General features: G+C 35.5%; 1 long non-coding RNA gene across 1 annotated transcript; it reads left to right on the top strand.

Moving 5' to 3' along the window:
* Positions 1–21372: 21372 nt before the first annotated feature.
* On the top strand, positions 21373–22032 carry LOC113318245. Its single transcript, XR_003344364.1, has 3 exons — positions 21373–21425; positions 21581–21599; positions 21968–22032. It is a non-coding gene; the product is annotated as an uncharacterized LOC113318245 (long non-coding RNA).
* Positions 22033–27114: the final 5082 nt, after the last annotated feature.

Here is a 27114-nt window from a genome sequence, read left to right on the forward strand (position 1 = left end):
TTGGAGTTACGGATCTTCAACAACAATGGTGCTAAACTTACAACCTTTGGGATCATTGGAGCACTTGGAAGGACGAAGATGTCAAGGAACGTTGAAGATTAGACTACGGAATAGGAGCCACTAAAGTTTATCTTTTTTGTATTCCATATGTATTAATAGTTTTGCCATTAAAATTGACAAAGGGGGAGATTGTTAGAGCATATCTCGGTCAACCTCGCATGCGTTGCTATCTCAAGCATGTTTGTCAATGTTAGTGATCCAAACTATAAGTCTTGATTTCTAGCCTACATAGTTAAGTCTCGGACTAGGATAGAAAAGTATAGTTGAGCTCAAGGACTTCATGGCGATTCATCATACAACGACGAAGATCTATACAAGGAACCGTGGAACTTCATCAACAAAAAGGTATGTGGAGACTTGAACTTATATATCACTCAAAAGTCTATCTCTTCTATCTCCTACTTATTATGAGACAAAAGTCGTATGCTATATAGACTAGATCATACACATTTGACATTTCGAGCTGAGCATTCATTGCTTATCTTTTATCTCGAATTCGTGTGTTGGTAAAGCGTTTCGCTTTGATCAAGTTTATCTTCACCTAGTGACGAAAGTCATGAAAAGTTTCAATCACTTTGAGAATTGCTCTGACGTGAATCGGTCTATGAATAACGGCACATAGCATCTTCTGAGAATGTCTTAATGATTGAAATGTGAGTTTATATTACATAACCATGTATTCCTTGAACCGAAGTTTTCGAACTTTGTTGATCAAGAGAAACCGGGAGGATTGTGGAATTGGCTTGCCAAGTCCGCGAACTGACGGAAGTTCTCGATCCAGAATTTCTGTTGGGATTTTCCAAAACTCGTTTGTGTGCTAAGTCCACGAACTCAGTCCGCGAACCCAGTCCGCGAACTGGCAAAAGTTCTCATCCCGAGAATTTCTGCAGATTTTAGAAAACTCAACCGATTAACTTAAGTCCGCGAACTTGTTTGTGAACTTAAGAGGTTATGATCTAAAGATGTGCTCTGAACATGAAGCATTAAATTACTAAGGAATGCTTTATGAAAACCGTGGCTATAATGTTCATGATCCGGTTCAATCGAATCGAACCATCTTTGTTTCAATTGTGTCTTGTGTAGTTACATAAGATCTCATAGCAATTGAACAACTCTTTAACTAGTTCATTTGAGTCAATTGAACTAGTTATGGTGAAGAAGGAAAAGGTCAATATGAAATGCTCATATGGTTAACCTTTTGGGTTACTATGTTGAACCAACATACACGTACACGTTTGGGAATAGTTTTCACAAACCCAGTAAACGTCTACCCAAGTGTGTGTGACAAGCTAAGTTTTCGATCTAACGGTTGAGAAATATTAGCTTGAATCTAAATCAGGTTTTCATCTAACGGTGAATAAGGATTGCTTTGTAACTAAGGCAAAACCCTGATTTGAAGGCTATATAAAGGAGACATCTATCATTGTGCAAAACTAATCCCCACACGTCTGTGTGCTACTAGTGCACCCTCTAGAGTTGATCTCCATTAACTTTTGATTTTCTTCTCTAAAATCAAGTTAACGACTTAAAGACTTCATTGGGATTGTGCAGTCAGACCGATACTACTTTATCGCAGTTGTGTGATCTGATCTTGCATCTTCTATCGTACGAGTACAATCGATTGATTGGATTGAGATCGTGAGAGTTCTCCGATAGCCAAGATAAAGAAGTCACAAACATCTTCGTCTCACTGTTTGTGATTCCTCGACAATCCGCTTGTGTAGTCAGGAAGGATTGTAGAGAGGTGATTGATTAATCTAGGCTGTTCTTCGAGAATATAAGACCGGATTATCAATTGGTTCCTGTTACCTTGATTTTATATCTAAATACGGAACAAAACCTATGGTTTATCTGTGGGAGACAGATTTATCCTCTTATAGACTTTTCTGTGTGAGACAGACATGTTTATTATCAAGTCTGTGATTTTGGGTTACAACAGCTCTTGGTTGTGGGTGAGATCAGATAAGGGAATCAAGTGCGCAGTATCCTGCTGGGATCAGAGGCGTATGAGTACAACTGTACCTTGGATCGGTGGGAGACTGATTGGGGTTCAACTATAGTCCATTCCGAAGTTAGTTTGCAGTAGGCTAGTGTCTGTAGCGGCTTAATACAATGTGTATTCAATCTGGACTAGGTCCCGGGGTTTTTCTGCATTTGCGGTTTCCTCGTTAACAAAACTTCTGGCGTCTATGTTATTTCTTTTCCGCATTATATTTTATATAATTGAAATAATGCAGGTTGTGCGTTTGTGACATCAATTGAAAATCCAACCTTTAGTTCTTGATTGATATTGGTTGATCCTTGGACATTGGTCTTTGGTACCGTCCAAGTTATTCCTTATATTTGATAAAGACTCACTATTGATTTTAGCTTGAGTAAAAATCAAATCAAGAGAGAGATATTAACTCCTTGAGATACTTTTATCTAGATTGAGTCTGATTGTCTAGTTGATTCTCTAGCAAAGCATTTCGGAGTTAGTCCATACAGATTGGTAAGCGAAATATTGGGTGGTGTTGTTAGACCCCCGCTTTTTCAATTGGTATCAGAGCAGGCAAACACGTTTAAGACCTTACAAGTGTGTGTTTGTAGCGATCTGACTCTATGAAAAGAAGTGTTATCTCAATAAATACACCACCAGATCCAGGGATTTCAGAATTCTCTTCCATGACTGATTTAATAAAATCTGCAGAAGAAATTCTATCTAAACCTTCACCAGGTTTAAAATCCCTTGAAGTGTTTTCAGGGCTTGAAAAGAAGCTTGAGAGCTTATCTCTTGATGTTGAGTTATACCTCCAAAAAGAGCAAGAATCTCTTGACAGGCTAAATCAAGTTATGATGAATAATATTCATGTTGAGGTTGATATTGATTTACTAATCAGTGAGAGCAATGCTCCTCCTCTACGTAATCCAATTAGTTGTGATAAACTAAACGAATTACAAGAGGAGTTTAAATCTCAGTCATCTGAGTGTATCACCTCAAAGCATGAATTGATTCATTGCTCAATTCCTGATACTTCCTATCAAGATAATAGTATTGTCTTCTTTTATGAAGAATCTAGGACGTCTCTTTTTATCAAAAGAGTTTCCCTTCGCAGTACTAAAAACTATCTGCAGAAACTTTTTTTATAAGTTGGAAAACAAGAAATCAGAAACACAAATCTTTTTTGGTTATCTTGAAGTTCTTTGTTAGACTTATAAAAACAGTTGCTTGGGTGTTTCTCAACATTATAAGATTTAAGAGTTGTTGGAAAGAAACTCTTTCTTGGTGCCATGGTGAGCAAGACTTTGTTCACCTCAACACAACTTGATTGTGTTGAAAGGTGCATCCTCACCGAGGAATGCGCTGCTTTGTATATGGTGAGGGAAGCACAAGAATTGGGGAACACAATGTGTATTCAATCTGGACTAGGTCCCGGGGTTAGTCCGAAGTTAGTTTGCAGTAGGCTAGTGTCTGTAGCGGCTTAGTACAATGTGTATTCAATCTGGACTAGGTCCCGGGGTTTTTCTGCATTTGCGGTTTCCTCGTTAACAAAACTTCTGGTGTCTGTGTTATTTCTTTTCCGCATTATATTTTATATAATTGAAATAATGCAGGTTGTGCGTTCGTGATTATCAATTGGAAATCCAACCTTTGGTTGTTAATTGATATTGGTTTATCCTTGGACATTGGTCTTTGGTACCTTCCAAGTTATTCCTTGTATTTGATAAAGACTCGCTATTGATTTTAGCTTGAGTAAAAATCAAATCAAGAGAGAGATATTAACTCCTTGAGATACTTTTATCTAGGTTGAGTCTGACAGTCTAGTTGATTCTCTAGCAAAGTATTTCGGAGTTAGTCCATACAGATTGCTAAGCGAAATATTGGATGGTGTTGTTAGACCCCCGCTTTTTCAGATTAATACTTCAAAAATCATCTTCCAAACAATTTTAGAATTTAAACCAATAAATCTAAAAACATGAGGATGAAAAACGTTGGACATAGCTATGTGTAGTCACAATAATGGCTATTCCAAACTCTAGTTATTCTTCTAAAAAAAACAGGAAAATAGAAGATTTACTAGGCAATAAAAAAAATCACAAGCTAAGAAACAAAAAAGCAGACTCCAGTGCTATCCCGTACACGAACTAAGGTCAATTAGACGATTCAGGAACATCACGAGTCTTGGGGTCTTCGAGCTTGCGATTGACAGCGTCCATTGCATCTTCAGAGAAGAGATTCTCTTTGAGAAGATCATTGATGGGAGATTTTATAAGACCAAGGTTAGAGGTAACCTTTTTCAACTCAGTTTTTAACACATTAAGACTTTTCAGAGTATCAACGAGCTGCAGCTTTGATTCCTTAAAATATTTAAGAAAATCATGAACCACTTCAGCAGAGATCATATCCTCCTTCTCAACATTATCATGAGTATAAGCATAGTAACATGAGGCATTAGGATGATCTTCATCTACAAGGGTTCTTTTCTTCCTCCCTTCGGACTCAAAACCAATACCTTTATCAAGAAAGCCTTTAGCAAAACCACAAGCTTGTGAAGAGGACGACATTCTTGATAAACCAAAATAACTCAGAATATGCAAATGCGTCTCAGAGGTTTGGTATTTTATATGGTTTCTTAGGGAAGGTGACCTTTAGGGTTTCTAAGAATTGATTCGTAATAGTAACATGGGTACCCGTACGAACACAACCCGACCCAAGGAAAATCTTAAGACAGAAATCTTTTTGCTACATGAAAATTCAAAAATGGCTCAATATATTCCATTCCAACATAGGAGTAATTTAGAGAACAAGAGTAGCAGGAAGCATTGTTGCAATGAAAACTTCCTTTTTCTTTTTTTTTTTTAAAAAAAAAACAAACAAAAAACGATCAACAAGAAACGACAATTAATACTTAATCAACCTTTTCTGCAGACAGTAGTTTAGCTATAGACGATAAGAAAATAGCTTCACTAAACATAAGTAGTATGCTAACAATATACCTGATTATTGACACAATTTACTCAACATGATTTTTATGAGTAAGTTCTTTAATCCTTGTGATTAATTAGAACAAGTATGAGCTCTGAGCTCATTAAAAGAATTGTGTTTATGGTCGAATCTCTTTTTCTTCTGAGTCTAGAAAAGGATTCTTTTTGATGTGAGAAATTATCATAAAACTTACTGTCATCAAAATACGAGACATAGTTTGAGTCCTTACCAGAGGATTTCTGCCTTGAAGGAATTGACAACCTGTTGATAGTTTCTTTATTCCTTTTAATCATATCCTTCAGGATATTTCTCATATCATCATTTTTGCTTCTTTCTCCTGGAATCTTATTCACATCAAGTACAACATTATCTTCTCTTTTAGCGATAGGAGAGACTTGTTCTTTCCTTAAATGTTTTTTATTAAGACTTCGGTTCTGCATCGGAGCATTTGAGGAACTCATTTAACTGACTTTCCTGGTAGCATATACATGGAACGTACGAAAACTAATTGGTTTAGACATACGAATGTCAGTTACACCTTTGAGAATTAAGTCTAAGGTGTGTTGAAGTTGAACCACAGAGTTTTTATTCAACCTAGAGTTTCCCTTTTGTTTAACAGAACTCTTTGTCTCACAGAAGAGACATACTTTCTGATCACAAGAATGATTAGATAGTACAGTCTTAACAGTCTCGTTAGGATATTTCTTCCTTCCACGTGATGTGGAACTTCCTTGATTAGGGGAGGAGACTAACACATCTCTTCTGATAGGAAGGGATTCCAATTTTTCTTCTGGATCTGAAACATTTTCAGTCGTAGCAGAAGTACTTGGTATATTAGACTTCTTAGAGCATCCTTGAATGGAGAGTTTACTCAAGCGATGTTCAATTTCCAAAGCATCCTTTTTGAGGATTGCCTCAAGATATATACGTGAAGAATGATCTTCAGTATTTTCTTTGAACTTGCAGTCCCTTACAACACCAAGTAGAACATCGACATGATATTTTAACCGATTAAATCTATCAGCTTGGATTCTAACAAGTTTTAGAATCAAATCACTCTCTTCAGCTGTTTCCCGTTCATTAAGAGAGATAGACTCTTTTGAAGGGTAATGGGAATAGAACATGTCGGAGCCTGTCTATCTAGTTTGAACACATGGTTCGTCTATATTTGAGATTGAAGAATCTTTCTCTTTAACAGAAATAGACGAGACAAAACTTTTATTTCTGGTGACGCGTTTATCAGAGATAGTACTCTTGTCCATAGAGTCAAATCGCTACAAACACAGACTTGTAAGGTCTTGAACGCATTTGCCTGCTCTGATACCAATTGAAAAAGCGGGGGTACAACAACCACACCTAATATTTCTCTTAGCAATCTGTATGGACAAACTACAATATACTTTCTAGAGAATCAACTAGACAGTCAGACTCAATCTAGAGAAAAGTATATTGAGGAGTTAATATCTCTCTCGCTTGATTTGATCTTTACTCAAGCAAATAAGAATTTGCGAGTCTTTATCAAATACAAGGATAATAAACTTGGATGGTACCAAAGACCAATATCCAAGGATCAATCAATTTCCAATCAACAACGAAGGTTACATTTCACAATTGATCGATACAACGCACAACCTATGATATTTAAATTATATAACAAAATATAATGTGGAATAGAAATAACACAGACACCAGAAATTTTGTTAATGAGGAAACTGCAAATGCATAAAAACCCTGGGACCTAGTCCAGATTGAACACCACATTGTATTAAGCCGCTACAGACACTAGACTACTACAAACTAACTTCGGTCTGGACTGTAGTTGAACCCCAATCAATCTCACATTGATTCAAGGTACAGTTGCGCTCCTTACGCCTCTGATCCCACCAGGATACTACACACTTGATTCCCTTAACTGATCTCACCCACAACTAAGAGTTGCTATGACCCAAAGTCGAAGACTTTAATAAACAAATCTGTATCACACAAAAAAGTCTACAAAATAGATAAATATGTCTCCCACAGAAATACCTACGAGTTTTGTTCCGTTTTTTGATAAATCCAGGTGAACAGGAACCAATTGATAAACCAAACTTATATTCCCGAAGAACAACTTAGTATTATCAATCACCTCACAATAATCTTAATCGACGCGGCGAAAGAAGGTATTGTGGAATCACAAACGATGAGACGAAGATGTTTGTGACTACTTTTCTATCTTGCCTATCGGAGATATAAATCTCAAGCCAATCGTTACGATTGTACTCAAAACGATAGAATCAGCAAGATCAGATCACACAACTACGAGAAAGTAGTATCGGGTTGGCTTCACAATCCCAATGAAATCTTTAAGTCGTTAACCTGGTTTACAAGAAGAAACCTAAGGTTAATGGAGAATCGACTCTAGCTAACACAACTAGTATCACACAGGAGGTGTGGGGATTAGGTTTCCCAGTTGCTAGAGTTCTCCCTTATATAGTATTTCAAATCAGGGTTTGCAATCAGTGTTAGCTTGGTAACAAAGCATTCAATATTCACCGTTAGATGAAAACCTGATTAGATTCAAGCTAATATCTTTCAACCGTTGGATCGAAAACTTAGCTTGTTATACACAAATGAAATGTACTATTTTGGGTTTATGTAACCGTACTCAAAAATGAACATTTGTTGGTTCAACAATAGTTAACCAATGGTTAGCTATATGAGCACTTTCATATAAACCATGTTCTTCTTTATCATAACTAGTACAAATGACTCAAATGAACTAGTTAGAGAGTTGTTCAATTGCAAGGAAATCTTATGTAACTACACAAGACACAATCGAAGCAAAAACAATTTGATTCACTCGAATCGGTTCATGAACTACATAGCCACGGTTTGCATTTAGCATTCCTTTGTTAATATAAATAAGTTCACAAACAATCGTATTTAGGTATAACCAACTTAAGTTCGCAGACTTAGTTCGCAGACTTAAGTTCCCGGAAGGATTTCTCAAACTCCAGCAGATTTTCTCGGGTCGAGAACTTCCGCCAGTTTGCGGACTGGGTTCGCGGACTGAGTTCACAGCTCTTGTTACGGTTCTCTTGATCAACAAAGTTCGCAAACTTCGGTTCAAGGAAAAATGACTTATACATATATGTGGTGCCACAAAATGCTTATATCCATCACTGGTTATTTAATCTAAACTCTCATTTCAACCATTGAAACATTCTTAGAGGACATTTCGTCAAAGTAAGCAATTTTCAAGGTGATTGAAACGTGTCATGACTTTCGTCACTAGGTAAATATGAACTTGGCCAAAGCAAAAGCTTACCAACACATATTTCAATAAATAGATAGGCGATATAAACTCGGCTTGAAATAGAAAATGTGTATAATTAAAGTCTATATAGCAAAACGACTTTTGTCTCAAGATAGGAGATAGAGTAGATAGACTTTTGAGTGATAAATAATTTCAAGTCTCCACATACCTTTTAGTCGATGAAGATCCACCAGTTCCTTGAGTAGTCCTTTGTCTTGTATGATGATTGCCTTGGAGTTCTTGAGCTCAACTACACTTTCTATCCTAGTCCAAGACTTAGCTATAGTAGACTAGAAATCAAGACTTATATTTTTGGTCACTAACATTAACAAACATGCTTGAGATAGCAACGCATGAGAGTTCGACCGAGCAATGCTCTAACACACACAACATTCAGAGTTTATATAAAATGACTGTCTCACACAAATCATTTAAGATGTTACCAGGTGATTTTCACATGATCACCTTTTGACTTTCGTCAGGAATATAAGTTGAACTTGGTTAAAGTGAAAGCTTACCAACACATATTTCGAGAAATATGTTAGCGAATTAAACTCAGCTTGAAATATCAAATGTGTACAATTGTAGTCTATATATCTGTACAAATTTTGTCTAAAATAGGAGATAAAGTAGATAGACTTTTGAGCGATAGATGAGTTCAACTCTCCACATACCTTTTGTTGATGAAGTTACACAAGCTCCCCTTAGTAGTTATTCGTCTTTAATCGATGAACGTCGTGAAGTCTAAAGCTCAACTACACTTTCTATCCTAATCCGAGACTTATCTATAAGTAGACTAGAAATCAAGAGTTATAGTTTTGGCAACTAAACTTGACAGCAAGCTTAAGATAGCAACCGTTGCGAGTTCGACCGAGCAGTGCTCTAACAATTTTTCCCTTTGTCAATTTTAGTGATAAAACTATCAATACATATGGAATACAAAATAAATAAACTTTGTAGCTCTCAATCCAAATGCTTGATTTTCTTGGTTCTTCAACATTACTCGAAATCATCGTCACTTCCAAGTACTCCAGTGATTCTGAATGTGTTCAACTCAACATCATAGTTGTTGAAGATCCGCTAGCTATAACAGTGTCATAGTATTATTACACAACATCAACTTTTTCGTACACCACCAACTTTTTCGTTGACCATCAACTTTTGTTATTGCTGGATATGAAAAAGGGAAGGTACCAAGTACACCACCAACTTTTCCGTTACAAAACCTACAAACTACTCCTTGCGTAAACTTAAATCAACGATTAAGGCAGAAAGAAAATATCTTTGGATAATCTCAAATAAAAGTTCCTGACGAGGATTGATTTAGCTATAACCTTCTTATACTTTTAATTCTAAAAGTAAGTCAATATAACGTGGAAAATAAAAATAAAGCAAAACACTTGAAATTTTTGTTAACGAGGAAAATTGCAGAGCAAAACCTCTTCCAGTTTGAATACACATTGTATTAATCCGCTACAAACACTAGCATATTAAATGACTTTGTCTAGGAGTAGCTGAGATAAAGTAAACCCTCAAAACTACTCTATTTCAGTTGTGCCCTCGCGTCTCTTAATTCACGCAAGAACCCGAGCATACTTGATTCCCCTAGTTGATGTTATTTACAACCCTGGGAGTTTCTCCACGGTCCATCATGAAAACTAATGTTACCTTGCCTCCAACAGAACGACCGGTGATTTCCTTTATAAACCAACATGACATGGTTTATTCCCTTCAAAACTTATATAGATACCTAATAAGCTATCTAAACAAGCATATTAATCTAGATGAAAGTCTAATATGAATTCTCGTGGAAAACTTAAATACATGATTTCATTATATAAGAGTTAAATTCAATGGTGTTTTAAGTTTTCTATCAAATTGGGATTTGATAAATAATTCTTGAGTGCCCTTATATCAAAAGAGAAGGACCTTAGAGTATACATGTGCATCATGGATCCCAAGAGTGAAGTCTTTCAAATTCACACCTTAGATATCAAAGATCCTTAGGTTTTTTGAGGGAAAACTTTAGGGATTGGGTTTTCAATGTTGCTGATATCCAATTTGTAGTAATCGATTTAGGCTAAGTTGTTTAATATGTAAGCAATGAATTTCTACAGCCTATGTAAATTCTCAATTGTTAAATCCAAGTCGTTTCCTAAAATACATAAAAAAAAATCATTAGGAAAAGTTAGACTCGCAATGGGGTTATTTCATATTTTGAAGTTGTATACAATTGTTAGCTGATGTGGTTTTTTTATGATGTTGTAGTAAGATGATTCGTTCACTCAGATTTGTTGAGAATTTGTTTTAAGATTTAATAAAGAAAATAAGAAAAAATATATATACAAAATTTGTCACAAGATGAAGAGAGACCGGGACTCGGGATTCCACTGGTTTTCATGTTCATGGGGTTCATAAATTAATCCTAGACATTTATAGCTCAAAGCAAAAGAAACAATAACTATATTCTTTGCCAAAGTAGATTTCGTAGAACATCAATTGTAAATTACAAGCATAGTGTATCTAAAGCATCTAAGACTAAGCATACACTATCTAACAAGATAACAAATGATGAATAGAAATCATAAATCATTTAAAATTTACGCAGAAAGTAAATAAGGAATTTATTAAATTACCCCAAGGATGAAATACAGCTTCCTCCGTCGTCCCAGTGAAGGGTTCTAGCTCCACATGGTGAAAACACACTCAAAAAGATAACTCATAGCTCAAATGGTGTTTTTATTGGAGAAATAAGATAAAACAGAGATTTGCAATGGTCTACGGGTGTTACAAATGTTGCAAAGAAGCTGTTACAAAAGTATAGCACAAAACAGTCGCAGAAGCAACAGTCTTTTTCTGGAAGAAAACGAAACGGTTTTAAGACACTAGAAAACGACTGCTACTTGCAGTCTATTGTTCTTCGTGTTCTTCTCTAATGGCAGCAGCAGCAACTCTCTGCAACTCTAATTTCTATACTCTGTTCTCACCCCTAACTCTCCATCCCCCTTCTATGACTCTCGATAATCCTTTTTATACCCAACAGCCTCATAAAATATTTCTCAATCACTCCAAATATTCTCCCATTACTCGACAATAAACGATATATTTTTCTTTCCTTTTTTTATCTCGATCACGTATCTGCAGCTGTCAATTACGTGAAAACTATCCCTGTTTATCTTTGTCACGCTCCAACAAGTCGTTCAAGTCATTACACATCATCAGAACACGTACAAATTCTTCCAGAACCCGTGGATATCTTCTCCATGTACGTGTTTTCCCTGTTTGCAACTCGTGGATTGCCTAGCCGATTCTAGCTAATTCTGATCGAACCAAAAGCCCACAACGTGTTTGCTAGGCCATATCACAACTTCCTACCAAAAATCATCCATTGAATCTCCCTAGAACACGTTCAAAACTTCGATCAAAAATCTGCCAGTGCAGAAGGAAATTTTCCCGCCAAAAATGAAATTTGAATTTTAGAAGAAGGACACCCCTTATCCGTTGCTGGAGTGCGAATAGCAGATGCCTTTTGGGGTGACCTGGGATGCCCCTTAGTAATTGAGGTGCCCTTATCCAACGATGAGAGTCCGAATAACACGTGTCCTCCGGGGCTTTTACCAACTTTTCGAGCCGAATTTTCCAAAAAATGTTTATTTTCCAAAGGTGCCTACAAACACATAAAACACCAAAATTAGTACAAAATCGAGTGCCAACAATATATAGTATTGAGATCCAATTAAACACAAAAATGTGTCTATCAAATACCCCCAAACTTATTATTTGCTAGTCCTCGAGCAAAATTTATTTTTGAAAAGATAAAAAGACTACACTTAGCACGTGCAGCAGGCCGTTAAACCGCTTGGTGGCCCTAGCGGCTGAGTGTTGTCTCCGGAGGGTTTACCAGAGGTGTACCCACAAAACCTTTACTCATAATTGGTCACAAGTATCCAAAGAGCTATGAGGACATACATATTCTCAACCTATATCCAAGTAACTAGAATGCCAGAGAAATTAAAGGTGTCAACTCTAAAGCTGACTGAAGAAAAGGGGAGACACATCCGCACCACTGCTAGATAAAGAGATATCCGCTACACAACTAGATAAACATTGTAAGATGCGTCCGCTGCTTTATAGCTGGATAAGATTAGGAGAGAGATAAAAATGAGAGGGACATCTGCTACACAGCTGGACTAATTACGTGTGATGAGTTAAACCAGTGCTAGAAAGATCTTGTTCCAGATTGAAAGCAGACTAACAAAGCAACCAAATATATCTTTCTTCGGCTCTCTCATAGTGCTCAGTAGAAACAACGTCTTCTTTGGCCTTCAATTGTTGATGATAAACTAACGAACCTCATAGAACCTTGACAATTAACTCTTCTCTTCGATTTCTTCCTTGACTTATAAATTTCTACTTCCCTTGGGCCTTATTGAACAAAACGTAACGATGATTTTTTATTTTTTTTTCATTTTTTTTCATTTTTTCATTTTTTTTTTTTTGGAAACAAAAATTACAAGACAACAATTTACATGACCATGAGAGAAGGACTTTCAAAACTTGGATCTTCCCAACTTGTGATGTCTTGGTATTATGGATTCTAACAACTTATATCATTTGCTCTTACAACTTCAACTTTGATTTTTGAATTATTCTTTTCTATTGTTGCTTCTAAACCTAAAACGTCTTCAACTTTCTTCATAGATTTTGATGTCGCTCCGCTTGTTGATGATGATAAGTTTCTACTGAGAGAGAGTCGTAATAATCCAGTAACTAAGACTACATTGTGAGGTTTCTTTGTCTTTCTGGCATTTCCTCCTGACCTACTCGCCTTTCCATCATGGATGGTTAGGTCCATTACGGTTACCCTCTAAAAGGAACAAGTTCTCTCCTGAATTTCAAGGATCTCAATGTCTTTTTCTCTAATGTCTCAATAAGTTGTTATCTCTAGCATTCCAATTTCTATCTTTTCAGTGAGAAACAATATGTAAACTTAGCTAACCGGATACCATGTGACGCTAGAAGTTTCAAAAGTGCAACTAAAAGTTTCTCCCATACCCCCAAACTTAAATCTAACATTGTCCTCAATGTTCTAAAGATAAAATTAAAAGCATATGAACAAGGAGAAACTGTTACCATTTGAAGCAAAAGAGTTAAGGAAATATATTACCATGTCGCATGAGATTGGGTTACCTCCCAAGAAGTGCTAAGTTTAAAGTCTTCAGCCAGACATCGGAAGGAATTAGTCACCTCATAGAATCAAAAAGTATCAGCCGAAATAATTGTGGGTCTTCAAAACCAAAAAGATCTGACCAAAGGAAACTACAATAACCCAAGAAAGTGAACAAGGATAGCATGCCCTTATCTAGTTTCCTGATTAAGATATTTATATCTAATTGTGGTTCAGGTTCAGGTTCTAAGAAAGGGTCTAAATAAAATATTTTCATTGGTTGCGTTTCTTCATAGGTGGGATCCGAATCATTAGGTCCTAGAGTCTGGAAAAACTCAAATATGATCTTAGAAGCGCACAATAATAACCTAAATAACTGAGGATCCTCTAAGTCAATAAGATTTGACTTACAAAATTGACCACAATGATAGTAATGGTCACTCTTAAGCAAATGTGTTGATTCTAATTTCCTAAAGCATTTAGGTTTAGTCTCACAACTTAATATTCAACACATTTGAAATATAAACGTTCCCACATTTGGAAGAAAACTATTTGGTGGGAAAACAAAGTCAATCTGGGTATCATAGCCTGGGAAAACCACATCAACCAGAGGATGGGTTTCTAACGACTGAACTTCTTTTTGGACATCATTAGGTTCAGGAAAAAGTATACTAAGATAATCTTGTAAGATGGTTGAGGCACAAATGTCAAGTCCTACACGAGGGAACTATTTAAGAGTTAAAGCACACGGAGAATGATAATCACCCCCAAACTTAGAGTTTTCTGTGTCTCTAGAAAGACTAGTCACAACTTCCGTAATTTCTAGGTCATCGGATTCCCGAAAATGGTCAATTGATTCTTCTAAGTCGGGTTCATCCTCACTCATTTCTACGAGTTCATTTTCTTTTTCTAAGTCTAATGTTTCTAAATTTCTAGACTCTAAAACAATATTCTCAGAATAAACTCGTTCCTCAAAACTATCATCGGCTTCGTAGACAGGAAATACTACATCATCTAAAATGGGGGTATCTCTAGTCAAATCCTCATCCTTTTGAATAGGTGAATAATTATAAAAATTATTTGGATTTGAATTAGAAATAATATTATCATCGTAAAGCTTAATTGGAGTAACAAATTCCTGATCACTATGCCTACATATTTCATGTTCTTCATCGATACTATCCTCATCATAATCATCACTATAATAACATGAAAATGATCGAACCTCATCAAAACAAGTAGTGTTACCAATTCTAACCTCGTCATCTTGATTATGAAAATAACTATCCTCATTTTTAAGGGTATTATTGGAAACACTATATTGGAAAGTAAGATTATTTCGAGCAAGTCTTTCATTCGTCTCAGCCATCAGCTTGAGGGATTCCTCTATAGAAAGTTCTCTTTCGTCAAAAACTAAGTTATTCATTTCTGCTAACTTACGTGTCGACTCAGCTAATTTACGTGTTGACTCTAGTAAAGAGGAATTATCAGAAGGATCATAAAAAGGACTACTTTTCAATAGTTTCATTGCATCCTCCAAAGACGAGGAACTAGTTCTATAGTCTTCTTGCTCGTATGACCGGTGCGCATGTGGATAGTAATTGGGATCACCATGGTATAACCCATAACCTTCAAAATTTTCGCGTTCCCAATCACTATTCACACTATGGTCATAAAAAGGATAATGTCCAAGCTGCTCAGTGGGATACTCATTGTATTGGTTGTTATAATACCAGTTCGACATCCTAACTGCAAGGGAATTCTAAACAAACACAAAGAAGGCTGACTCGACCACAACAAGCCTATTTTATCTAGCAAACAAAAAGCATGATGGTTCCACTTAGATTGTTTCTAGACCAGCTTCTATTCTTTCGAAAAGGAATTCGTTACAATCTGAGCAAACCCCTATGGAATCAATCCGAGTCAAAGTAAGCTGAATAGAGGCGAGGGAAGCTTCGTGGAGATTTGATACCCTATAGGTCTCGTTCTATTCCAAATTTTAAAGCTTAGGTTCGCGTTTGGTTTCGTTTTCCTAAGGCGGGAAAGAAGAGAACGGTGATGAAATCCGAACCCTTATCTTGTATGGCCAGGCCTTGCCCTTTACTAGGAAATTAAAACAGCCGTATTCGATTCCTCAACATATATGCATACAAAATCATCCAGTAAACTCGCAGACAGGAGATTCACGGGTGTTTAGAATTCTTACCTCCCGTTCCATACGGGGGATGAACCGTTGAAGTCGACTCGGGCCACGTCTCCTATGTCATGTACGAACCCGAGGGGCCGAGACGATATCGTAATCGCCGTCCTTCTCTGTGCAGTTTATTTATAACTACCCTCCGTAGGGTTTTAAAAAAAATAATGTCCAACTGTCCAAAAAATAAAAATGTCCAAAAATTAAAAAGTCCAAAAATAAAAATAAGAATTACAAAAAAAATAATCCTATATACAGTTTCTAAATATAAAATAAAAATAAATTAACTATATACAAAATCTTCTTCTTTACTTCTTTTGGATCCCTTCTTTGTTTCCTTCTTTAGCTTCGCTTTTCTTTTCAACACTTTTTCTTTTTCTTTAGCTTAGCTCCAAACCTGAAAGAAAATAAGAAATACCAAAACGCATAAAAAAGAACAAAAATAATAAAAAGAAAACCTAAAAACAAATTTATAAACAAATCCGCGTCGGCGGCGCCAAAAATTGATGTGGTTTTTTTATGATGTTGTAGTAATATGATTCGTTCACTCAGATTTGTTGAGAATTTGTTTTAAGATTTAATAAAGAAAATAAGGAAAAATATATATACAAAATTTGTCACAGGATGAAGAGAGACCGGGACTCGGGATTCCGCTAGTTTTCATGTTCATGGGGTTCATAAATTAATCCTAGACATTTATAGCTCAAATCAAAAGAAACAATAACTCTATTCTTTTCCAAAGTAGATTTCGTAGAACATCAATTGTAAATTACAAGCATAGTGTATCTAAAGCATCTAAGACTAAACATACACTATCTAACAAGATAACAAATGATGAATAGAAATCATAAATCATTTAAAATTTATGCAAAAAGTAAATAAGGAATTTATTAAATTACCCCAAGGATGAAATACAGCTTCCTCCGTCGTCCCAGTGAAGGGTTCTAGCTCCACATGGTGAAAACACACTCAAAAAGATAACTCATAACTCAAATGGTGTTTTTATTGGAGAAATAAGATAAAACAGAGATTTGCAATGGCCTACGGGTGTTACAAATGTTGCAAAGAAGCTGTTACAAAATTATAGCACAAAACAGTCGCAGAAGCAACAGTCTTTTTCTGGAAGAAAACGAAACGGTTTTAAGACACTATAAAACGACTGCTACTTGCAGTCTATTGTTCTTCGTGTTCTTCTCTAATGGAAGCAGCAACTCTCTGCAACTCTAATTTCTATACTCTGTTCTCACCCATAACTCTCCATCCCCCTTCTATGACTCTCGAGAATCCTTTTTATACCCAACAGCCTCATAAAATCTTGCTCAATCACTCCAAATATTCTCCCATTACTCGGCAGTAAACGATATATTTTTCTTTCCTTTTTTTTATCTCGATCACGTATCTGCAGCTGTCAATTACGTGAAAACTATCCCTGTTTATCTTTGTCACGCTCCAACAAGTCGTTCAAGTCATTACACATCATCAGAACACGTACAAATTCTTCCAGAACCCGTGGATATCTTCTCCATGTACGTGTTTTCCCTGTTTGCAACTCGTGGATTGCCTAGACGATTCTAGCTAATTCTGATCGAACCAAAAGCCCACAACGTGTTTGCTAGGCCATATCACAACTTCTTACCAAAACTCAGCCATTGAATCTCCCTAGAACACGTTCAAAACTTCGATCAAAAATCTGCCAGTGAAGAAGGAAATTTTCTCGCCAAAAATGAAATTTGAATTTTAGAAGAAGGACACCCCTTATCCGGTGGTCGCCCCTTATCCGTTGCTGGAGTGCGAATAGCAGATGCCTTTTGGGGTGACCTGGGATGCCCCTTAGTAATTGAGGTGCCCCTTATCCAACGGTGAGAGTCCGAATAACTCGTGTCCTCCGGGGCTTTTACCAACTTTTCGAGCCGAATTTTTCAAAAAAATGTTTATTTTCCAAAGGTGCCTACAAACACATAAAACACCAAAATTAGTACAAACTCGAGTGCCAACAATATAGTATTGAGATCAAATTAAACACAAAAATGTGTCTATCATTAGCTCAAATACCACAGTGAAAAAAATTACCACCAAAGATAACTTCAAACTATCAATCAAAAAGAACTTTTCCCCATCAAAGGAACTAGCTAAGAAATTGTGCATACCATGTTTCATATGTTCTTCTGAGCCCAAATATCTAGTATTTAGTAAAGGCATCAAGCCCGAGTCCAACTCTAGGAATACTCTAGAATGTACATAACTTACTTAGCTAATGTACCCTATGAGAGCACCAGTTTGTTGAGGAGGTGATCCCTCGAGATTATAAATATGTAAGCTTAAGCGAAAGTTGAGGACCCTAACTTGAAGATCATATCAGTGAAGTGTAAGTCGTCTCTTCTAATGTCTCTTTACTTATGTTTTTAACTTAATAGTGAGTTTATCTCTACTTGGACATGGTGGTTAGATTTTGAGAAACTACATTTTGGCGCCAGCGAAGGATATCTATCGACTCAACCTTATGTAATCGGAAAAAAATATTTTTGATTCTTCATTTATTTGAAAAGCATAGTAGAGTACCTGACAAGGCTCAGAGCATTAAAAATATTAAGAGAAACTCTTGTGCAAAAACATACAGTATAACAACATCTACTTAGCACGATCATGATGCTGGAACGAACAGGACGACATCAAATGCAACAACAACATGATAACAATAACATTTTTAACAGGTCCCGGTGTAATACACACCATGCCTTGGTTTTATAAGGGGTAACCAAAGCCAAATTAATAGAGAAATTTTAGAGCTGTGTGATAGTAACTAATTCCATGGGAACAAAATACATTCTTTTTTTTTTCATGTCTCTGTGAGTGAAAGATTTGTCCCCATATGATGATTCTGTCATCATCTGAGGCGTTAATTTACTTACTAAAATATCACATGTTTCTATCCAAAATCCCAGCATCACAATTCCATTTTTATCTAAATTCCGGAATAAGTGGGTTTCTAAATGCGGTATTTCATTAGTGATCCTTTCAGGGCATTGGCTTGTCATGTGTCGGAATTTCATATTTCTGTATATGAAAAGAAGTATAAACATCGTCATATACTAGACGTTCACTAATAAGTACAACGTCTTCAAAATTGTAGCCTTCCCGTGACATATAAGCTGCTAATATGTTTTTTCCCAAAGCGAGTTTGCCACCAATTGTAGCAACACCATCTGCTAAAATTTTCCATTTTTAATGCAGTTACCCCTATGAACTTGGGATTTTTGATCCGACACGATATTACGAGGTCACAATTCACCTAGATAATCCACGATGAACACAAATTGGGGATCGGATGCGGGAAGTTATAGATTTTGTTCCAACATAGCACTAAGAAAGAGGGAGATGCCCAAACAGAGTTCTTTTAGTTAGTAGCACTAGTCATACCATTACAAATAGAACGAACCTAGTTTGGGCGAGGATTCCATAGTGTGCTGAAAAAAACAAAACTAATAAAACCCCAATTACACCATAGTAATTGCTTAGGAAAAAAAGAAAAATCCGAGGTAGAAATTTGGTTAGCCGAAGAAACAGAACTTTATGAATTTCTAAAAAATCTGACGACAAATGATATATGTATAGGTTAATGACATGAGAGCGAGTGAGTATACGTTTCTCAAATTACAACCGTTTTCTTTGTCTTAAAAGATAGTAATTTTTTTTGTAAACTAACTACTAACTGGGTTTTGTATAAACAATTCATCCATGAAACTAATTATTATTGTTTTATGTAATCGAGAATCTTAGAATGCGGTACAGTTATGAGATTGATATATAAAATGTCATCACTCGTACTATCGTTATATGTGGGGCTATTTTGTGTTTTCTTCCCTCCCAAAATCGTTAATTAACGGTTTCTCCTCAAATAGATCCAAATTAATGATTCCTCACTTCATTAGTTTTTCCATCAATTTTTTGATTAGCTGAGTCATCACCGGTGCATACGTGGCAAAAACAAAAACCATTTTAGTAAACTGTCCAAAATACCCTCACACCTAAAAATAATGATATCATATTAACAGAGACTTTTAGTCTTCTTCCTTTCCTATCTAATCCAGATCTTCATCATCTCCCACGTTCGACTGTCGGCAGCAAAACTAATTTTACAATCAACAGCAAAACGACGATCACCCAGGAAAACACAATTTGAACCCTGTTTCATAATCCTCAATTTGTTTCCTTCTTAAGTCTTAACACATCAAACTTTCCAAAATTTATTGGGCTAAAATACACTAAAAATTCCAAAATTTGTTGAGATGCAGTCTTCAATTTCACCATGACCCAATTGCATAAACGCCCAATTACCTAAAATTTAATATAAAAACCAAGCCTAAATCAACAAAAACTAGAAAAAAATTGCAAATCCATTCAACCGAGGCAATCTAAAAATTTGATATCAACAATCAAAATTCAAATGATGAAAAAGAGTTTGGTGATACCTGGGATCAAACCAACTGCAAACCGATTCCACCGCGGCAAACTAAGATTTTGAAAACGGAAATCAAATTTCAAATGATGAAAAAGAGTTTGGTGATACCTGGGATCAAGTTCAGGAACATGTTCTTCGATCTGCTTCTGTGTTTTTGTTCAATCGTTGCAGAAGATTTCGTTTAGCCCCAACCATTTTAAATATACAACGGAAGAAAAAGGAAACCCTAGAACTACATAGAACCAGTGGAGAAGAGATTAGTTTGATTGAGAGTGAAATTGATGAATGCTTAAGAGTCCTAGTTTGTTAGATATCAATGGGTTGTGTCTGAATTTGGTTTTGCAGGAAGGACATTTAGTAAAGAACTAGACGAATTCCAACGGAGTTATCTCCGTCACCATCTGTGAAATGGATATCACATGTTCGAGAGAAGACCTAAGTGACCGGATCACTGTAGTTATATTTCTAAAAATGAAATAGGATGTACACGCATATTTCCCACAAATTTAAGAGGGTATTTTGGGTACACTATAAATAATAATTTTAAATTTTCCACGTGGACAGTGCTGCTGACTCAGCTAATAGAGAAATGGATGGAAAAACTAACGATAGGAAGAAACACTAATTTAAATCTATTTGGTAGGGCTGGCAAAGGATAACCGATATCCGATATCCATTTCTGAAATCCGACATCCTATAGGATTTTATCCGACATATCGGATATCGGAATCGGATATTTTATCGGATATTTTCTCTTAACGATAACGATATTGGAATAAGCCTTTCCGTTAGGTTAATATCCGATATCCGATAGTCTAGGGGTGTACTTGTAATTTCCTACCCCTAGATATATGATGCCCGCTGCCGACAGGGAGAACCTAATATAATCTTCTGATCTTCGACTTCTCTATTCCGCTATTCGATTCGACTCTAGACTCTAGAGGAGGAGTAGGGCTGTCTTAATTACTAGGGTTTTTTAATTTGAGAGATTTTTTTGAATTTCAAAATCATCTCCATTATTCAGCTTGAGCAGTAAGGTCTACTACTGGTATATTTCTTGAAGATAGAAACTGAATCGGCTCTCAATTGTGAGTTTTTTTTGTTTCATTTTAAGCTGGTTTTTGTTCGATTTTGTTTATTTTAAGCCAATTTGGTTTCTAGGGTTTTTCTCAGAATGTGTATGGGTTTTATCAGTATTTTGGCAGTGGGAATTTTTGGAGGAGAAAGCGAGGAGGGATAAGGAGATTTGAAGAAGTTGAACAGAGGTCGGTGTGGATCTTGGTGAGTATGATTTTGTAAGTTTTTTGTTTATTTTCTTTGTTTCTCTGTTGATTTAGGTAATTGAAAGTGAGATTGAATAGTTGGATTTTGAATAGTTCGATTAGGGATTATTGATTTAGTTTTTTTTGTTTTTGTTTTTGTGTTGTTTGAATCAGCTGTGCGAAAATCCTCAAGGTAAGCTAGGGTTTCTTTCAATTGTTTTGATGTTTTCATTCTTGTATGAAGCAGCTTCAACTTCGATTTAGGGGTTACCGGTTTAGTTCATTTTGTGCGTGTGAAATGATATGCTAAGTTCCAATTATTGATTCTTCAGTTAAATGTTGGGTGTATTTTGTGGAATGTGGGGTTGAATCTTGTTTAAAATTTCAGTAATGTGGAACTAATTTTGGGTTAAAACTTCATTTAACCTCTAGTTCGATTTGAGATTTTGGGAAGTTAAAACATCTTATGTTGTGATAGAATTTGTCTTCAACGTTTGATTTGTTGTATTTTCTGGATTTCTTGGAGATATATAGGTAAACTGATGTTTTACTTGCTTGCAGGGCTGAAGACTGGTGCTTGTAACTCTGCAGCAGGATCTGCAAACACGGAGTTTGGAAATACCAAGGTCAGTGTGTCTGTGTGAGTGAGTATAACTTGTATGAGTTTAGGTAAAGGATTAGAGTTTTATTATTGGTTGAAATCGATAAAAAACATCCAACAGAGTTTTACTATTTCTTGAACAACATTCTTTATGCTTTATGACTTTTATGTTCTGTGTTTTACTAATACTTTATTCATGTTGTTCTCAGAATGTCTGAAAGTCATAAAGCATCCAACAGAGTGTTGAATATTCAACAATTGCTTCAAGTTCAACATTCTTTATGCTTCAACTTCAGGCAGTCAACCAAATTCCGAACAACCAGAACAAGAAGATCAAAGTGTTGAATATTCAACAATTGCTTCAAGTTCAACACCTTCTTCAAGTAAGAGATTAGCAGAAGTAGCGGATGAAAATCATCCACTTGTTGTTGCTTTGTTGAAGAAATTGCGTACAACAAGGTCACCGGCATGGGATGAATTCACTAGGAGAATCATTGTACAACCTGTAAAAGGGAAGACAGATGAGGAAGAAGATGTACTTATGGGTGAATGTCATCATTGTAAAAGGTTAGTACCTGCTCAGAGTGAACAAGGAATTACCCGCTTGTCTTATCATCTAAAAACCTGCCTTGAGAAGCCTGAAAACAAGACAGGCAAGAGGAAGATTAGCACTGCATTTAAAAAAGGAGGTAATAACCAAGTTAAATTACTTAATTGGAAGTATGATCCTATTGTTATGAGAGATTGCCTTGCTAGAATGATTGCTAAGCATGATTACCCTCTTAACATGGTTGAGCATTTCTACTTTAGAGAGTTTATTAAGTCTTTAAACCCTGCTGCTAAAATGCCATGTAGGAATACAAGTAGAGAGATGTTATGAGGTGTTATGCTGAAATGAAAGATGACTTGTTACTACAATTAGAGAATTTGACTTCCAAATGTAGTCTTACAACTGATATGTGGACTGCCAAATACACTAAAGATGGTTATTGTTGTGTTACATGTCATTTTATAGATGATGAGTGGAATTTGAAAGCCAAAACCTTAGCTTACATTGTAGTGCCGTCACCACATACAGGAGATGCTCTCTCAGATTTTATCAAAACTTGCACTTTGGAATGGAACATAGATAGGAAATTTTTCGCTTTGACTGCTGATAATACTCCAGCTAATGGTGTTATGATGAGAAATCTTATCACTTGGCTAGATGGTAAAAATTGTTTGTTGCTTGGAGGAAAAATGTTTCACATGAGGTGTAGCAACCACATACTGCATTTGATTGTATTGTATGGCATGAAAGTAGCTGCTGAGTTTATAGAGGCTATTAGAGATTGTGTTAAATATGTAAAGTCTTCACAAGCTAGGAAAGAAAAGTTTGATATAGCATTGGCACAATGTAGATTTTCTGGAGAAGTTAGTTTAGATGTGGACACAAGGTGGAACTCCACTTTCATGATGCTTAAGAATGCAATTAAACTGCAGGAAGGTTTTGAAAGACTTAGTGAGTTTGATTCTGATTTCGATATTCTACCATCTAAACAGCAGTGGGAACAAGGAATAGAAATATGTAAATGTTTAGAGGTTTTTAATACTGTTTCAACTCAGTTTGCAGGGATTAAGTATCCAACTGCAAATCTGTAATATAATGGGGTTTATGAAATTTACAAATGCATCAACAGTTGGAAAGATAGTGAGTTTTTTTATATCAAAGAAATGGGGTCGAAAATGAGAGAAAAGTTTAATGGATATTGGAGTGAGAGTAACTTTATTATGAGCATTGGAGTGGTTTTAGATCCTAGGTATAAGGCAAAATGGGTTAGGTTCACATATAAAAGAATGTTTGGAGATGCTAAAGCTGCAGAACTTTATGAGAAATTCAGAACATACTTGTTCAAAGTTTACAATGCATATGAATCTCAAAACAGCAATGCAGCTCCTGCTTTCTTTAGAAACTCTGTCGCTCGCATGAATGTAAGAAGCTCAGGTGCATCTAGCACAGATTATGCTAGTTTTGTGTTGAAAAATGATGAAGATGATGTTCAGAAATCTGAGTTAGAGACATACTTAGCAGAACCAATTCTTCCAACTCTAACAGCTCAAGATGAAATGAACTTTGATATATTGGTTTGGTGGAAGATGAATGGTTGTAAGTATCCAACTCTGGCAAAGATAGCAAGAGATGTATTGGCTGTGCCAGTGACTAGTGTGGCGTCAGAGTTCATGTTCAGCGATGGTGGAAGGGTCCTAACAACTCATAGAACTTCACTAAGTCCAGATTTAGTCCAAGCATTGCTGTGCTTAAGTGATTGGCTGCCAGACTTCTTTGATGCAGGTAAATCTTCGTTTCTTTTCCTTTACTTAATTCTTTTCCATATTAGAACTGTAACATATTAATATTAGATGAGCTACCATATTAGATGAGCTACCATATTAGATGAAGAACTGTAACATTAGATGAGCTACCATATTGCACTTGTTTCAGAACTGTAATTAGAACTGTAACATGTAAAAACATATTAGATCTCATACACTAGTAGATGAGCTAATATAGTGTCCAAGTATTGAGCTACCCTAACCAGGTTTTTGTGATTGTGAATGCAGATATGGAAGTCGTCGACTGAAGTAGATGCAAAATGAAACCAGCAAAGAAGATCTAGCATGTTTGAGTGTAGTTTTTTGTTTGTAGTTGCAGACTCTGTTTTTGTTTGTTTTTTTCATGTGTGATGTGACTGAGGTGTTTGTGTGGTTTGTATTTCTTACACCTGAAAAAAAAAACTGTCAAAAAAGCTTGAAGAACAACCTAAATTTTCAGCATTTCTGCATTTGCTTCTGTGATAGGCATTATCGGATTTTAACGGATAAATATCCGTTATCCGATAGATTAACGTTAACGATATCGGTTTGTATTTTTGATATCCGCCGGATATTAACGGATATCGGATATCCGATAATTCTTAACCTTAACCTTATCGGATTGTCTAATATCCGGCGATATTTATCCGTTGACAGCCCTACTATTTGGGGAGGAAACACTAATTAGTGATCTTGGAAGAGGAGGAAACGCAAAATAGCCCTTATATGTATAAATTTAAAATATTTTATGATTTACAGTCATTTTTATATTTTTGCAAATTAAAAAGTAACTTACAGAAACAAAGTGAACGGCCTTCGGCCGCCTAATCTGATCAAGATTATGATTGTCGGCATACGAATTTGTCCTCCCAAATTTAAAGTCATGTCTCCGTTTCTGCTTCTCATATATATGATGCAACACAATTCAAGATATATAGTTAGTTACAAGGTGAACATATTTGATTTAAGGCTTATGAAAAGACAATGTTGCGAAACTTGACCAATTTAAGTATTTTACTACATTAATCTTTAATGCACTTAACATGAATGCAAATGAGAGTTCATGTAAAAAATAGAATTTAACCCTCGAATAAAGATTTCTGGTTACGTCGCTGCCCGCCTCTCATAAAGAACCCTCTATATGGAATACTCTTTCTATGCGATTGTTTCCTTTTCCTACTATCAACCACAACCTTATCAAAATAATTATTACCACACTTCACAAAGAATAATGATTCTAATCAGATAAAGCAAAAATCTCAATTGAAACTTAACCAGAAGATTAGCAGACCTTTTGTATTCTAATATATCTATCTTATTTTAAAAAATAAGAATAAATGCAAAATGAAGTAAATCACTGCACAAAAGACAAATCATTTAGAGCCTATTTGGTACAATTTTTAAAAACAGTTTTCGAAATAGTTTTCCACTGTTTTAAAAACATACCTTTTTTTCCTTGTTTTCATTTTCTAAAAATTGTTTGGTAGGATAAAAATTGTTTTTGAAAACCCATAAAAATCAACTAAATCATATCAAATGTAAAGACCCGTCTAAGAGATAGTGATACTGGGCATGACTCACTTGCGGTCATTCCACCGATCTCTTACGTTGTTCTGAAAAGAAGAAGAAGAAACAAAAAAAGAAAAAAGAGAAAATACAGAAAACAATAATTTGTTGTTTTCATTTTTTTTGTTTTCAAAAACAAAACTAATCATAAAAATCCAAGGTGACCAAACTTGTGGTACAAAAACCCCACTCAAATGTTGGGATTCATTAAAAATCCATCTTAAACTAAATTGATACAAAAACCTCAAATTTTAAAAAAAATTGATACAAAAATCCCAAATTTCAAAATTGGTTTCATCAAATTTTATGATGAAACAAAAAATTGGTTTCGTCAAATTCTATGAGGTTTCATCAAATTTTGGTTTCATTAAAATCTTTGGGGTTTTTGTGTTACTTTTGTTTTGGCGGGTTTTTTGTGGATGGATAGTGACACCTTTGGGGTTATAACTCGCGGACCATTTCAAAAATAAAAAAACAAATAGAAAACATTTTCTGAAAATGTCCTTACCAAACACGTTTTCTTCCGTTTTTAAAAACAGAAAACTGTTTTTGAAAACTGTACCAAACATGCTCTTAATTTTTTGTTTTGGTGCTAAATAATTTTTATTTTGTTTTGGGCCTTAAAAATCCCAAGATCCTACTTGAAACTTTAGGTGCGCTCAACCAACCAACATGGGAGTGAGACTCATAATACTCTCTCCTCTCTTACAGAAACAAAAGCAGAAAAAAAAAATTCCTAAAAAAACTCTTCAAATAGCTTCCATCCCAAAAGGACCAGATAACGGAGCAAAAAATTTGTTTTATTTTTTTTTCTTATTAGATTTTAATGTAGGATTTTCAATTTTGTTATGATTTTGATGTTGTTTGACATATCTCTTCGCTTTTGTATGATTACGTCTTCACTATTATTAATTCAAGGTGATTATTTCGAACGCGTAATTGGGGGATATTGGAAAAGGACAAAAGTGGATTTAAATATCAAATCAGGGTCACCCCTTATCTATGTATTTTAACTAATTCCTAATCTACCCTCCACTAATCAGGTTTAGTATTTAATTATAATTAGAAAATTTATAAGATTATTTGATAACTGATTAGTGTGTATATTTGAGTGAGGTGAGAGTAGAAGGAGGGAAAAAAATATGAGTGAGAAATTTTTTTGGTGAAAATGGTGGATGATTGTGATGAG

The sequence above is a fragment of the Papaver somniferum genome, chromosome 10, assembly GCF_003573695.1.
Source record: "Papaver somniferum cultivar HN1 chromosome 10, ASM357369v1, whole genome shotgun sequence".
NCBI classification, from domain to species: domain Eukaryota; kingdom Viridiplantae; phylum Streptophyta; class Magnoliopsida; order Ranunculales; family Papaveraceae; genus Papaver; species Papaver somniferum.